General features: G+C 44.3%; 1 long non-coding RNA gene across 1 annotated transcript in view; it reads right to left on the minus strand.

Moving 5' to 3' along the window:
- LOC147018684 (uncharacterized) overlaps nucleotides 1–14,605 on the minus strand; it is a 33,370-nt gene extending 18,765 nt beyond the window's left edge. The window contains exon 1 of the long non-coding RNA XR_015062490.1: nucleotides 14,333–14,605. This is a non-coding gene — a long non-coding RNA (uncharacterized LOC147018684). The remainder of the gene's footprint in view (nucleotides 1–14,332) is intronic.
- Nucleotide 14,606: the final 1 nt, after the last annotated feature.

The raw sequence follows: 14,606 nt of genomic DNA on the forward strand, positions 1-14,606 counted from the left end.
TAATACTAATACTAATACTAATACTTATACTGAAACTGTTACTGCTGACATGGACATCGACTCAAAAAGGACTCGAAAACACTGTTGGGTTCCCCTTTTATGAGCATCATTTTTATATACCAATTCCCAAAACCGCTGGGAACACGTCTTTATATGGCAGTTGTAAGCTAGAAACACGTTCATTTATTTTTTTTGTCGACCGGAAGACGTCATTGGAAGACGTCTACATACGTCGATGTGTGTTGGGACTACGTAAAGAATTGGTTCAAAGCACGTCAAACATAAGTTAGAAATAAGTTTCGCATAAAAAAGACATTACCGCGACGTGTTTCAACTTATGAGTAGCTTATAAGTAGCCTTTGTGGACGTGTGTAAGCGTCCACATATCGTGTGTAAAACTTATCCCCATCGCATGCGGAACGTGTGTCATACGCCGAGTATGTCGTAAAATTTTGAACATGTTTAAAATTTCTTGACGTACTCTACTTACTACGACGTATGATAGCGTACTTTAGCGTTCTACTCACGTATACCAAACTTACTCATACCGTATTTGACGTGCCCCAACGTTTTAGACACATTTTTCTTAGGTCGGCATACGCTGGCAAGATCGCCAAGGTGTGACCGCGATGTTGTCACTTCCATTTCTACGGCAGTTATGATTCGAATCGTTGTGCGTCAGCCTTTTAATAGGCTACGTCACGACATCGTCGGCGATGCGTGCAACGCGCTATGCCTAAGTTAGACTATCGTTGGGCATCGGTTGTGTCGGCCGACAACAGGTTCAGCATTCGTTGGTATAAGTTATTTATAACACAACGAAACGTTCTGTGTCCATTACCAATGCGTTATACATAAGACCAAGTCGCTATGAATACGTCCGAATCTTAAAAAAAAAAAACATCAAAAGTTCAACGTAAGCCAGCGTTTTAGATACATTTTAATATGTTGCCATCGCTGGCTAAAACGTCAAGGTGTGACTGGGCCTTTAAGGAAAATAGGCAAGTTAGCTTCAGCTCGCTTCTCACAGCCCCCTAATTTATTTCATCCGTTAATTAGGTGTGAGTCGGTAAGTGGTAAGGCTGAAACGGAAACGCCTCCATTGAACCTTGCAGGAGCTACGGTTCCAGGGGAAGGGGGCTGTGCTATGTTTGTGGGGGAAGATGGAGGAATTTCATCGTGAAGATAGGATTATATAGTATAGCATGGTCCATGGATGGGTTGGAGACAAGTCAATGTAAATTAAGTGTGGAAAACTGTGAGCTTAAGATTGTTACGTGTCACCACACTGTGGGTGGTGCTGTGTTAACTGGGAAGAGTTTAAGGCTACTTTCTCCCAGTATGTGATTTCCCCCTGTGACCTTTTCCAACGTTTTTGCATTAACAAAGCCGACAATAAAAACATTTTACAACATCAACTGCAACAATGGCTGACCCAGCTACCGACGGAGTCTGAATACAATCGGCAGGCAAAACACCACCCCAAAGAATGGTAACCAGAAGGCCACGCCCCGGAGGTTCATGATTCGTCGGTGTAACGGGAGAGGGAGATGATCGAGTTGAGATGGTGATCAGAACACAGAGGGTCGCTCGATTGTATTCTCCTTGACACGGTCAAGAAGACTACACGATTCTTATTGTACATGTGTGAATTTTTTATATACCTTGTCGAGGCTCGTGTGAGAGCGAACACACAACGTACAGCAAGGGGGGGTATGAGACAAGAGGGGCGGGAGTGGGAAGGACAAAACAGTGTCGAACAGAGACATTTGGAGATCTTTGGAAGGGAGAGGGATGGGGCGGGGAACATGGGGAATAAAAGATGGACATTACAGGGACTTTTAGGAAGGAAAGCAGGGAATTTAAAGGAGATGGGCTTGGGTGGATTATCGGGGGTTGAAAAGATCGAGGATTTGGATGGGGGATGATAAGAGGTGGTGGTGAACAGCTGTTTTGAAGGCCTGGAGGGAAGAATGGGATTGAATAGAGTGAGGGAGTTTATTCCAAAGGGGGGAAAAAGAGGAATGAAAGAGTGAAGGTGAGCAGTGATTCGTGATTTTGGTAGTTTTACCAGAAGAGGGTTGGTGGTGGACCTTGAGCGCCCTGCGGAAATGCGGTGGGGACAAATCGCGCAGAGAGAGAGAGAGAGAGAGAGAGAGAGAGAGAGAGAGAGAGAGAGAGAGAGAGAGAGAGAGAGAGAGAGAGAGAGAGAGAGAGAGAGAGAGAGCGCGAGGGGGGTGAGGCTGGAGAGGAGACGGTAGAAGTCAGAAAGAGCACTGAGCAGCCTGCAGTGAGAGAGTGAGAGGCCCAAAGACTCAGCCTCATTGCGGGAGATGCCAATGATCTGAAATGCCTTGGTTTCCACAGGGTGAAGCCAAGAAAGGTGGGAGGTAGGAGCACCAGTCCACAGGGGAGAGCAGTACTCCATCAGGCTGTGGACAAAAGCTTTGTAAGTGGTCAGGAGCTCAGGTGGGCCAAGGAAGGACTTTGCATGACGGAGGATTCCAAGTCGGCGATTGGCTTTGGAGGCGAGGTTTGAAATGTGGCTTTCCCAGGAAAGGTCATGGCAGATAGTGAGACCCAGAAGCTTGAATGAAAGGACTTCTTCCAGAGGATTGTTGAGAAAGTGGATGGGGGATTTTTTCTGAACGGTCCTTTCAGAGAGACATAGTGAGAGTGTGAGATTTGTCCAGATTGAAAGACATGTTCCACGTGTTGGACCAGTTTGTGATTTACCTCGATCTGCAGTGAGCGAAGTAGCTGCTGCTTGCCGGTCTGAGGGATGACCAATGGTACGGCAGAGGGTGGAGTCATCAGCAAAGAGATATAGAAGATTTTCTAGAGAGTCGGAGAGATCATTGATGAAAACCAGAAAAAGAACAGGGCCCAGAACGCTACCTTGAGGAACTCCAGCCTGGACAGGAAGAGGGGATGAAAGAACTCCATTTAAGGCCACACGTTGTCTGCGACAGGAGAGGAAGTCTGCGAGCCATGAGTGGAGATGGCCTTGGATACCATAGGAAGAGAGTTTGGTGAGCAGGGCAGGGTGCTAGACTGTGTCAAAAGCACGTGATGTGTCCAGGGATACGGCACGGATTTCATGTCTGGCATTGAAGACCTCCATCCATTGTTGGGAGAGCAGAAGCAGCATATCCAGGGTAGAGTGACCTGGTCTGAAACCAAATTGATGATCGGAAGTCAAGCCATTGGAGAAGAAGGAGGATTTAATGTCTGAAGCGATGATGGATTCCAGAACCTTGCTGATGGTTGGGAGAAGGCTGATTGGTCTGTAGTTGCAGGGATCTGTTTTTGCACCTTTTTATGCAGGGCAGTAATGTTTGCTGATTTCCAAGCAGATGGCAGATGACCTTGAGCAAATGAGATGGTGAATTGAACAGAGAGAGGGTGAGCAAGAGCCAAAGAGCAGGTTTTTAGGACACGCGGACTGATGCCGTCTGGACCAGTTGCAGAATCTGAGTCGAGGTTTGACAGCAAGCTCTCCACCTTGTCAGAAGAAAAGGACACAGAGTCCAGGGACAGTTGGGTGCAACTGGTTAAGGTGGGTGGAGAAAGCGATGGGTTTTTGACACAAGATTTAGCTGCAAACACCGAGTTTAGGCATTCAGCCTTTTCCCGTGCGGTATCAGCAGTTCGGCCATTTGAGGTAAGGGAGGGGATGGAGGGGGAACATACACCAAAAAGTGATTTGATTAGATGCCCCCAGGATTGTGAGGAGGGAGAGAGGTTTGAAAGTTCAGACTTGAGCTTAGAAAGATGTTGTTTTCTGGCTCTCCTGAGTGTAGATACACACTTGTTCCGAACTTTATGGAAGGAACTGAGATTGCCCTCAGTTGGGTTTGCTTTCCATGAGGCAAAGGCAAGTTGTTTCAGGACAACTGCCTCGCCACAAGCTTCATTGAACCAAGGGCGGGATGGAAGGGTAGGACAACTGAAGACGAGAGGGGATAAATCTGTGCATGAGGGAGTGCAAGTTTCTTGAAAGAATTCCCAGGATGTGTTGATGTTGGAGAAAGTAGCGATAGGAGACCAGTCTATAAGTTTGATGGCTGCTTGGAGACCCTGCCAGTCGGCTTGAGTGAAATGCCAGACTCGACAGTGGTGAAGTGGTTCTCTGATAATAGTCAGAGAGATGTCCACTTTGACAAGGACGTGGTCAGAAGAACCGATTGGAGCAGAGGAAGAGCAGCAGATATTGTCAGGGAAATTTGCCAAAATCAGATCCAGAAGAGATGGAGTACCATTGGTTGAGATCTGGGTCGGGAAGTTGAGCGATTGAGTCAGTCCCAATGAGTCGCAGAAAGAATTTGCTTGCATGCTGGAATTGGACGCTAGCCATTGTCTGTTCGGCTGGATCATGAAGTTTGTGTGATTTTGTCAGAGAGGAGGGAGAGAGAAGAAGAGGAACATGTCTCTCAGCTCCAATTCGGAGTCTCCTGTCATATGTTCAAGTAAGAAGGCGGCACCATTGCTGTGAGCAGACCAGGTGCTTGTGAGACCAGGTGCTCATCGCTGTGAGAGGAGCGGTATGGCAATCTTGCTGGTGAGAGAAAAAACTGTTCAGTGGTTTGTGGGCCCTGGCGTTGAAGTCTGTGCGCGTAAATGACCTCACGTTTGTGACCACAGAGGGTGGCCATGCCATTTTGGGTGCATTTTCATGCAAGGTGGCTTCGCTGTTCGATAACACCAGGCTCCAAAAAGGTCATCTCTGGACACAAAGCTGAGTACCGGCAACTGGAGGAATTTATTTTATTTTTATCTTTCACCTTGTCTGTTTTTGTGACTGAGTGGAGACGTCTTAAATTAGGATTTAGTCTTACTTCACTTTACATTATCGCCCTTTGGTTTATTTTCATTATAACTTGTTGATTTTAGGTATATTAAACCATCATTTGTTGAATTTACTTGTGTTTGTTTATTCATTGTGGGTTTGAGGATATACCCATGGGTATCCTTTCTGGTGGCAAGATTTGCAATTCGACCAATGTAAAACCCTTTATTCCGCAAAACGTACCACAAAGAAATCTGAAAACCAACTCCGTGGGAGTACATCCTGTGCAGCTGCTCTTCGCAGGGCAGCTCACGGGATGACGGAATTAGGGCAAAGCTGTAGCTGTGTCAAATAAGCTGACACTAATGATAATTGAGGTAACACCGGTCAATGAGCATATTATGAGACGAAGGATTCGTCACTCCTTGGGTGTCGTTTCCCTGGTCTCTGTATATGCTCCAACTGAGGCGAGTGATCTTACAGTGAAGGATGCATTCTATGCCACACTCGAGTCTGTGGTTGATCAATGCCCCAGACAAGATATTCCTCTCGTTTTGGGGGATTTTGTCTTCTTGGCAAAGGAGATTGACCATGTGCTCATTGATAGTCATTTGTAGATGATCCAGAACTGCAAGGTCTACCTGAGTGCTCAGTTCCTCAATACCGACCACAGGCTTGTTGTAGCAACTCTGAAGTTGCAGCTTAAATCTAGGAGAATGGTCCCATCCCAGCCAAGGCTGGATTTTGGCAAGCTCAAGGAAGAGAAGGTAGCTGAGGAGTTTGCGAACAGGCTGAGTGGAGATTTGGGGGATCTGGGTGCTTTGGGGAATCCTGAAGAGTTGTGGAGTGCCTTCACGACCACCGTCCTTGATGTTGCTGGAAGATGTCTTGGAACTCACCAGAGGGCGTGTGGTGGAGATTTCCAACCAAAAGAGAAAACCCATTATAATTTAGCTGATTGTTTATTTTACAAAAACACATATATGTGGAAGGAAGAGCTTGTCTCAAGAGTCCAAGCAGATCTCTGCCTCTGATCTAGAATGCATGGCCTTTTATACAATTCGAAAATCGTGAGGGGTCAGAACATCACAGGGCACTTGGTTAATCAATACTAGACTACAAGAAAGCTTTGTTTGCACACAAGGTCATTTAAGCAAAGAGAATATAATATTGTGCATAATTAAAGCAGATAGTGCTGTGAAAGAATGCGTGTCTTCCTTCAGAGGCATCTATACACAGAAAACCTTCATTTACTTTCGGAAATGATAAGCATTTATCTCAGCATGTGGATGGAGTATCTGGTTTGCACAGCTTTTGCAGAACAATCAGTGGTCCATGACCTCAGCAGTTCGATGAGACTCCTGCTTTCCAATCAAAGTAAGAGGACAATGGGAAGACAGAGTTTATGTTTGTACAACTTTGCAATTGAATAGGAGGCCAGAGTTAATGAGACTGTAATGCCTTTTGGGGGCTGGACTCTCTGGCACCACCAAAGTTGTTCTCCCCAATTTGGCAACCAAGTGAAAGATAGAAGATTATATTGTTGCATAGTTAACTAACATACTATATCTATTCATTTATATAACAGCCTTCAATATGCAATGATCCATTATCAAATATATTTTAGAGTAACAAACATAACAGATGGGTACATATTTCCTTCAACTAAGCATGGACTAACAACAAGATCCCTTGCCAGGCCCAGATGCACTTGGGCCAGTGTGGGGATTATATATTCGTTATTATTATATTGGTTGTTTTATAATCATCTGGTTTGAAATATTTACTTTGAATGTACAGTGATGGTATTGAGCATTTTACTGATGCACTCAGGAGAGCGTGTTTTACTGGTGCAATTAAACAGTGATCCTAAGGTTTGAAATGGGCAAGACATATCACAGTTTATAGGGAATCAACAAGACCACAGTATCGTGAACAGAGATTCTATTCCATCTACTCGTGGATTGTCAGTATTGACTCACTCATCTGCAAATTTAATGAACTCTGACCTTGTCATTGTGAGAGACCTGATACATAATTATCCTGAAGACAATTGAAGTCTATCTCAAATCTATATCAGTGCCTTTGCAGACGATGTTTCCTGGCGAACCATTCCTTATATGGTGATAAAGTGACCCGAGCCAATGCTTTCAACAGACTTCATACTTCCATATTGTTTAAAGGCATCAACAGAAATGAACACATAATTTGTGGACAAAGAACACTTATCTCAATATGAAAAATATTTGTTTCAGTGTGATTAATACAGAAACACCAGTGCTTTGCAATAGTCATGTGATCCATAGAGCTTTCTGTTACCAAAATGTCCATGCTCATATTTCACAAGATGGAATTAATTATTTTACTTCCACAGGTGAAGAACAATTTTGTCTCTCAAGGGACACTGGATACCATTGACCAGAGTCGCAGGGCCAGGCTGAATGGCAGAGCTGAGCTGTTCAGGGAGCTGAGGCGTAAAACTATACGTGCGCTCGGGGTGGACAAGGAGGCATATATGTGAAGAATCTGTGAGAGGGTAGAGCATCACCTGTGGTTAAGTGATTCTCATCCTGCTTACAGGGGAATTCACGCATTGCGTTCCTCCAAGCCGGTCCCTCAGTGTACTGCAGTTAGAGTGGAGGGTGGTCGGCTCTTGACAGAGGAGTCCGAAGTGAAGGCCTGCTGGGCCGGTTAGTTTGAGAGGCTGTACCAGGCTGATCCACCAGCTGTCACGTTGGATGTCCATGGTGTTACTATCCCTATTGCTGACCCTCCAATCAACTGTGATCCACAGTCGTTTGTGGAAACACAGGCTGCGGTGAACCAGTTGAAATGGGGTAAAGCTCCTGGGATCTGTGGTATCCATGTTCGTGGTTGCAGCAGGTTGATCAGCATTTCAAGATGGGGATGGGCCAAGAATCTGCCTGTGGGACGGCCAGACGGAGGCCGCTGAAGCACCGGCGGAAAGTGGACGTAGTGACGTGCTGGTCTGGCACATGCTCCCATCCCTTACCTGACCTATCCTTTTTGGTTAACGCCCCCGCCACCTTCCATCCCATGTGCGCCATAATCTCCAATGATCTCGGCTGTTCGCCTCCGAGTGAAGCCTGTTCGGCTCTCTGTCCAGGCTGGTGTTAATCAGCCTGAACATGACAATATGTTGTAATGAGTAAAATATAAACCCAAATATAAAGATAAACTTAGACATGGCCATACCCTTCTCTCTAATACAGACTTTAGATTGATCTACTGCAATTATCTCGCAATAAGATGTCTCGTTGATGCTTGGGACCGAGCACTAAGATTTGAACACACACCAAGCATGCAACTCGTACATACAGTGAAAGCAGCACCGGCATGGTTCTCATTGGTACAGTGTTTTGCTCTTAGTTATAACATGTCAGTTAACCAATGAAAAACATCCTACTTTTCAGGAGTCAATAATGCTTGTAAATGGAGAAGCATTTTGTCATTTGCTTATGCGTACTTTAAATGGTAGCTGTTGTCAGATCAAATGCAATGAAATTATGGACATGATTTTTCACACTGGTATCCTGTGTCAGAGTGGCGACCCGCAAAGGATTGTGCCCAATAGCCAAGGAGACTGCTTCGGCAGCACCAATGCTCTGCACAGAGTATGGTCCCAACGGATGAATCGAGGAAAATCACCCGAAGGTCAACAGAAACCTTGTAACAACATGACAATCGATCAAAAACTTTGATGAGACTTTTTTTGTGAAAGTGGTACTTTTCTTTATTTTTGGACAATATAAACTGTCGGCTGTTCAAGTAAACAAAAACCGGGAGGCACCAAAATGCGGTTGAATTAGCAACTATGGAAAGGCGAAGGAAGGTAAAAAGAAAAACAATCAACTGACAATGGGGCAGTGGGGGCACCAGTTGGACACAACCAAGGAAATCAATGAAAAGGAAAGGAGGACAGAGAGTATGAGAGGAAACATAGTACAATAGTAAACCTGCCAGTAAGAGGGTTAGGGTTAGGTTTGGTCGTGGGATTTATAATCATTTGTTTTCATTCAATAGCGTTGGGTTATATTTTGAACTTGCATGTAAGCTCTTCTAAAGCATGCCAAACACAAGATAGGTGTTGGCTTAATGTTTGGGGTGGTGGGTTTTGGATCCCTGGATCCTGAATTCAAATCACACTCGGCTGTTGAATCAATACCAGGTGGGGTTGACTCTGCCTGTCATCCTTCCAAGGAGGGCAAAAATGAGTCCCAGCTTGCTGGTATATCCTGTGTCGGAGTAGCAACCAATCCAGGATTGTGTCCAATAGCCAAGGAGACTGCTTAGGCAGCACCATCGCTCTGCACAGAGTATGGTCCCGATGGATGGATATAACTTTAGCTCCAACAGATTGTCATTAGAAACAGCTTAGGAGGCTGAGGCCTTGTCCACTGGGCCACTGAGTCAAGTACAACAGGTACTATGTTCATGAAGCTGATGCCATTTGTAAAACCTTGATTGTGCAAAGTCAATGACATCACCTCATTCACTTTGCTTGAAAAGGAGTCTCTCAGGCCATAGTGAATCCCTCCCTTACCTGCTTCATATCTCTCCAAATAACAGGTAACTGCCAGGAACAAGAACACTTCTCATCTGCAAAGGTCCTGATGGTATCAGTGCAGGACACACATCCTCAAAACCTGTGAACGTTAACTGGCTGTTCCTCTCACTTCTCTTGTGCAGATCCACCTCTGAGGGTCATCTCTCCTCATTGTTGAAGGTGACCTGTCATTCCTTTCCATAAGAAGGTCCCACAACGGATCCTCTGAACAACTGATCAGTAAACCTCCTTCCAGTCTCAGCATGAGCTCATGGAATCAACAATGCATTCTCAGACGCAAAGGCCTAACCATTGTCCAACTGTTCAAGATCAGCTCACCAAATTTAGTTCCACCATTACCAACTCTACCGTGGAGATAATATACTCTTACATACTCATTCAACTCTGATTTGATACTCGTAATCTAAAACATGAGGTCAAAGCAACCACACTGGACACATACTGTCGACGTCCTTTGTGAGCTGGTTCTTCCATTACAATACAGTGTAAAAAAAACCAACAGCTCTTCCATTAAAATCCTGGAATCTAAGATGGTGGTGAACAGCTGTCTTGAAGACCTGGAAGGAAGAATGAGATTGAAGAGAATGTGGAAGTTGATTCTGCAGGTGGGAAAAAAAGAGGAACGAATGAGTGGAGGTAAATAGTGATTATGGATTCTGGAAGTTTCACCCGAAAGGGGTTGTTGGTGAACCACATGCACAATCCAGAAACCAGGGGGGCGGGGCGGGGAGGGTGCACGGAAAGAAGAGAGGGTGCAAGACCATTAAGGAGACGATAGAAGACAGAGAGACCACCGACTCATCTGCAATGTGAAAGTGATATGCCCATAGACTCAGCTTCATCACGGGAGATTCCAATGATTTGAAGGCCAGAGTTTTTAAGGTGTGGAGCTGAGGAAGGTGAGAGGCAGGGGCACCACCCCAGAAGCGAGAGCAATACTTCATCAAGCTGTGGATAAAGGTCTTGTCGGTGGATAAGAGTTCAGGTGTCCCAAGGAAGGACTTTGAATGATGCAGGATTCCCAGTCAGTGACTGGCTTTGGAGGTCAACTTTGAAAAATGGTTTGCCCAATAAAGATCATGGCTGATAGTGAGACCGGTTTGAGTCACCAAACTTCCCCAAAAGGGGTTTGAGTGACGGAACTTCCTCACCTTTCCAGTTTGAGGTTTTCTCTACATTGAGGTCAGTGCCACAGTTGCTCCTTCCACCTGAATCAAAGTGAAGTTTCCGAACTGGATCCGTCGTATTTTTCTGTTATATTTTTGTTTTGTGCTGTTTGTACTTTCATTGAAAAATTTCCATCATAAATCGTGATAGTTGTCAATATTTTTTTGAATTCATTTTTAAGCGGTGAAGCAGTTTCAATATTTAACTATTTCCATCCGTTCGTCCGTCTGTCCGTCAAAAATGAAGAAAAACCTTTCAAACACACGTTGTTTCTCCGAAAAATGGACCCTTTTGACCCTTCAGTCCACTGAGACCCCTTCGACCTTTGAAAAGCCTTTAAGACCCCAAAGACCCAAAAGACCCAAATAACCAAAAAGTCCATGAGGACCAAAAAGACTCTGAGGACCCAAAAGACACAGAAGACCCAGATGACCCCAAAATTCCCTAAGTACCCAAAAGACCCAGATGACCCAAAAGTTTCCAAGGACCAAGAGGACCCAAAAGACCCAAATCACTCCAAAATCTCCAAGGACCCAAAAGACTCCGAAGACTCCTAAGATCCCTAAGACTCTTTTAGACTCTACAATAAATGGTTGAGGTGTGTGTGTGTGTGTGTGTGTGTGTGTGTGTGTGTGTGTGTGTGTGTGTGTGTGTGTGTGTGTGTGTGTGTGTGTGTGTGTGTGTGTGTGTGTGTGTGTGTGTGCGCGCGCGCAGGATCCTTACTATAATTCACAGACCGGTGTTTGTGTGTTTCTTTGTTTTGATGAAAACTGAAAATTTTCATTAAACATCCGTCTCATTTGTTGGCTCGGCTCAAGGTTTTTGCTGAGTGCGATAACTCGTGAACGCCTCAGCTATCTTCGTCAAACTTTACCAGAAGATTCTGAAGGACAAAAGTGAGGCTGTCAATGTATTTTGACAATGTATGTCAAAGGGCAGGGTGACAGTGATGTCATTTGCATGATTTTCGTCACAAACCTGTCAGGCTATCGCCTGCACTTTCTTCGTTGTTTATCATGCTACTCCTGCAGTTCAGGGCCAATTACATCCAGACTTGCTGCATCGGATCAGCATGACCCCAATTTTCGTAGAGATGTGTTTTTTTTTAATCTTTGCCGGTGTCTTGAGGGGGGCCGAGGGGGACACAAAAAGCAGAGGTGACACTAAATCGCTATGTAAACGTGTATCGTGTAGCGCCGCCTCCAAGTTGGGGGAGGGTATAATAAGTCTTCACCATTTACAGTTCAATAATCCTGTCCCCACGTTTTCTCATGGTGTGGTATTTTGAATTACTAGTGCGTGCCCGTACTTGCGTGGCCGTAGTGCAAAAAAAGAAGAATAATTGTGACGTCATAGCACCGTGTCCTGTCATTGGTTTGGTTAATAAATGGCCATAACTTGGGAACCACTTGTCCGATTAATATGAAACCTTGAAAAGGCACATCCTCGGGTCCCCAGCAATATACCTGGCAAGTTTCAATTAGATCGGACCAGTGGTTGTCGAGAAACATCAGTCACAGACAGACAGACAGACAGAGATGGCTGGAATTATAGATAGACTAGTACGTGCCCGTACGTGCATGGCCGTACGTGAAAAAAAAAACTTTAAACTGCGAGCCAGAAACAACAACCACACAAGCCGTTCCTTCGCTGTCGTATGCCCGTACGTGCGTGCCCGTACGTGCACCCCCCCAAAAAAATAAACAAAAAAAACTTTCAAACAAACACACAGGCCGTTCCTTCACTCTCGTAAAGCCTGTATCTCACTGGGCTGGGACAGCTTGTGCCAAAATGCAAACGGGATTCTCCAAAATGTCTGGAAACGTTCGCGGTGGTTCTCAATTTCCTCACGTGAGTCACAGGACGTCGCTGGAAATTTGAACAAGTTCAAAAAATTTGTGCAACAAATTTTATCTCAAAATAGTCACAGAGTCGTCGCGGTTGACTCAAACTGGTCTCGAACCCTTCTCAATTTAGTTTCCATGAGTCAGAAGGTGCGATAAATGTGACATGCAATGTAATGTAGATAGATTCACAATAGTTCAATCCAGATATGACTTTAAAAAAAACAAAAAACTCATACTCCATATTGCAAAACCAACATTGTCTGTCCTCTTTCTCTCCTGTTCTGAGTAATGGCCTACAATGCAAACTTTTCACTTTCCCATCATTCCTTTCACCTTCCCATCATTCCTAAATCACGTCACACATATATTTACATAAATTAGGTCACACAGAAAATATGGTCACACCCACAAGCCCCTATCAAGGCAGATGAACAATTGGGTCACACACAATGTTTGTGGGTGCAACGTTGACAAGTAACAGAACACTTTGAACAATCAGGCTTGGTCAGCATTCTCCTGTAATCCCACCATCCTGTTCTGCCAGGGCACAGCTCCCACGGCATTGTAGTACTCAGTCAGGTACTCTCTTACTCGTTTCCCAACTGACAATATGATTGCTGGAAGGGAGAGGCCTCATATATATATATATATATATATATATATATATATATATATATATATATATATATATATATATATATATATATATATATATATATATATATATATATATATAGTCCCGATTTCTCAATTGTCACGCACAGTTGTCGTGCGACTGTTGCATGACATTTGCGCGATGTTCGCACGACCGTCGTGTGACCGTCGCGCGACAGTTGCATGTGCCCAAAAACATCTCATTTTTGTCACCTGAACGTCGCGCGAATGTCGTGCAACATGTATGCGAACTCCAGGCGAAGTTCATCCCAAATTTTGCCAAATTCGTGCGATATTCGTGAGACATATGGGCAGTTCCATAAATTTGTCAACCAGGAAGTCAATATTTCAAAATGAAATTATCAGCACAAATGATATATCATTTTGAAGGGAATTGTACAAGCTGTTCAAAAATTGTAAATTATAAATACACTTTTTTTTGAAAAAAATCTGCGCACTTCACAGAAATTTTTAATTGAACTTGTGAAGTCAGAAAATTCATTTTTTCTGTGTACGTCTGAACACACGGTATTTTTTTTTTATTATTCCAACGTCATTAAGGTGTTGACACTATTTTTTCATTGTTACTTGTTTTCTACTAAACACTTGTCATATCATGGCCAAATAAAAGTTTCATATTCTCAATCTTTGTGTCTGTGGTATCTTAATAATGTGTCCAAAATGTACGTCCGAAATTATGGAACTGCCCATACGCAAATGTGTTTTAGTATAAATTCAGTGTGATTCCAAGTGAAAATTATCGCTGTTTTATCGCGATTTGGTGTCTCCAACTAGTCGCGAGCTGTCGCAGCGCAGTGAGATACAGGTTTTAACGACGACTGGATTGGGGCATCGTGTTTATCTATAAATGCGCATAAGAAATCGAGAAATTATTAGAATACAGTAAGTCATCACTATCCGGAAGTAGTGCGTGCCCGTACGGAATGTTCACATCATTCCACGAATTATCACTTGTATTGAAGTAACAACTGCTGTGATACTTACACACACAGAGTTAATTAAAATCCAAATTTAAATCTAGTTTACCTCCCTGTCTTTGCTAGCCATGGCATTCGCTGCCATTGCCATTGCCACTCCTATGCCACGGTAACTGAGGCACCGATCCCCATGGTAACCGGCACGGCACGTGACGTCATCGTCGGCAGGCCGCGCACCGGCCTTCGCAGCCACGCCTACGCAGCAACGTGTCCTTTCATTGGTTGGTAAATAAATGGCCATAACTTGGGAAGCACTTGTCCGATTAATATGAAACACACACACACACACCTGGAATTATAGATAGATAAGCAGTTCGTATGTTTTTCAGCCCATCAGCCTGGCAGAGATGTGCACGAAAACCGAGCGCCGTTCTCCTTTTCATCCGAGTGAAGCGCGTTTCGTGTCCGGGCCATGTCAGTGTAGTTCGTAACGGCAGTCCCGCTTTTCGCGGCGCATAATTTACGCGCCGATTTCTCTCAAATGAGTCCGTGAAGTAATATTTACTCGTCACTGCTCGGTATGATGAGGGATATAAAATTTATTTACTGATGTTTCAACTGAA

The sequence above is a fragment of the Eptatretus burgeri genome, chromosome 10, assembly GCF_056783735.1.
Source record: "Eptatretus burgeri isolate ZD-2024b chromosome 10, Ebu_testis_v1, whole genome shotgun sequence".
NCBI classification, from domain to species: Eukaryota; Metazoa; Chordata; class Myxini; order Myxiniformes; family Myxinidae; genus Eptatretus; species Eptatretus burgeri.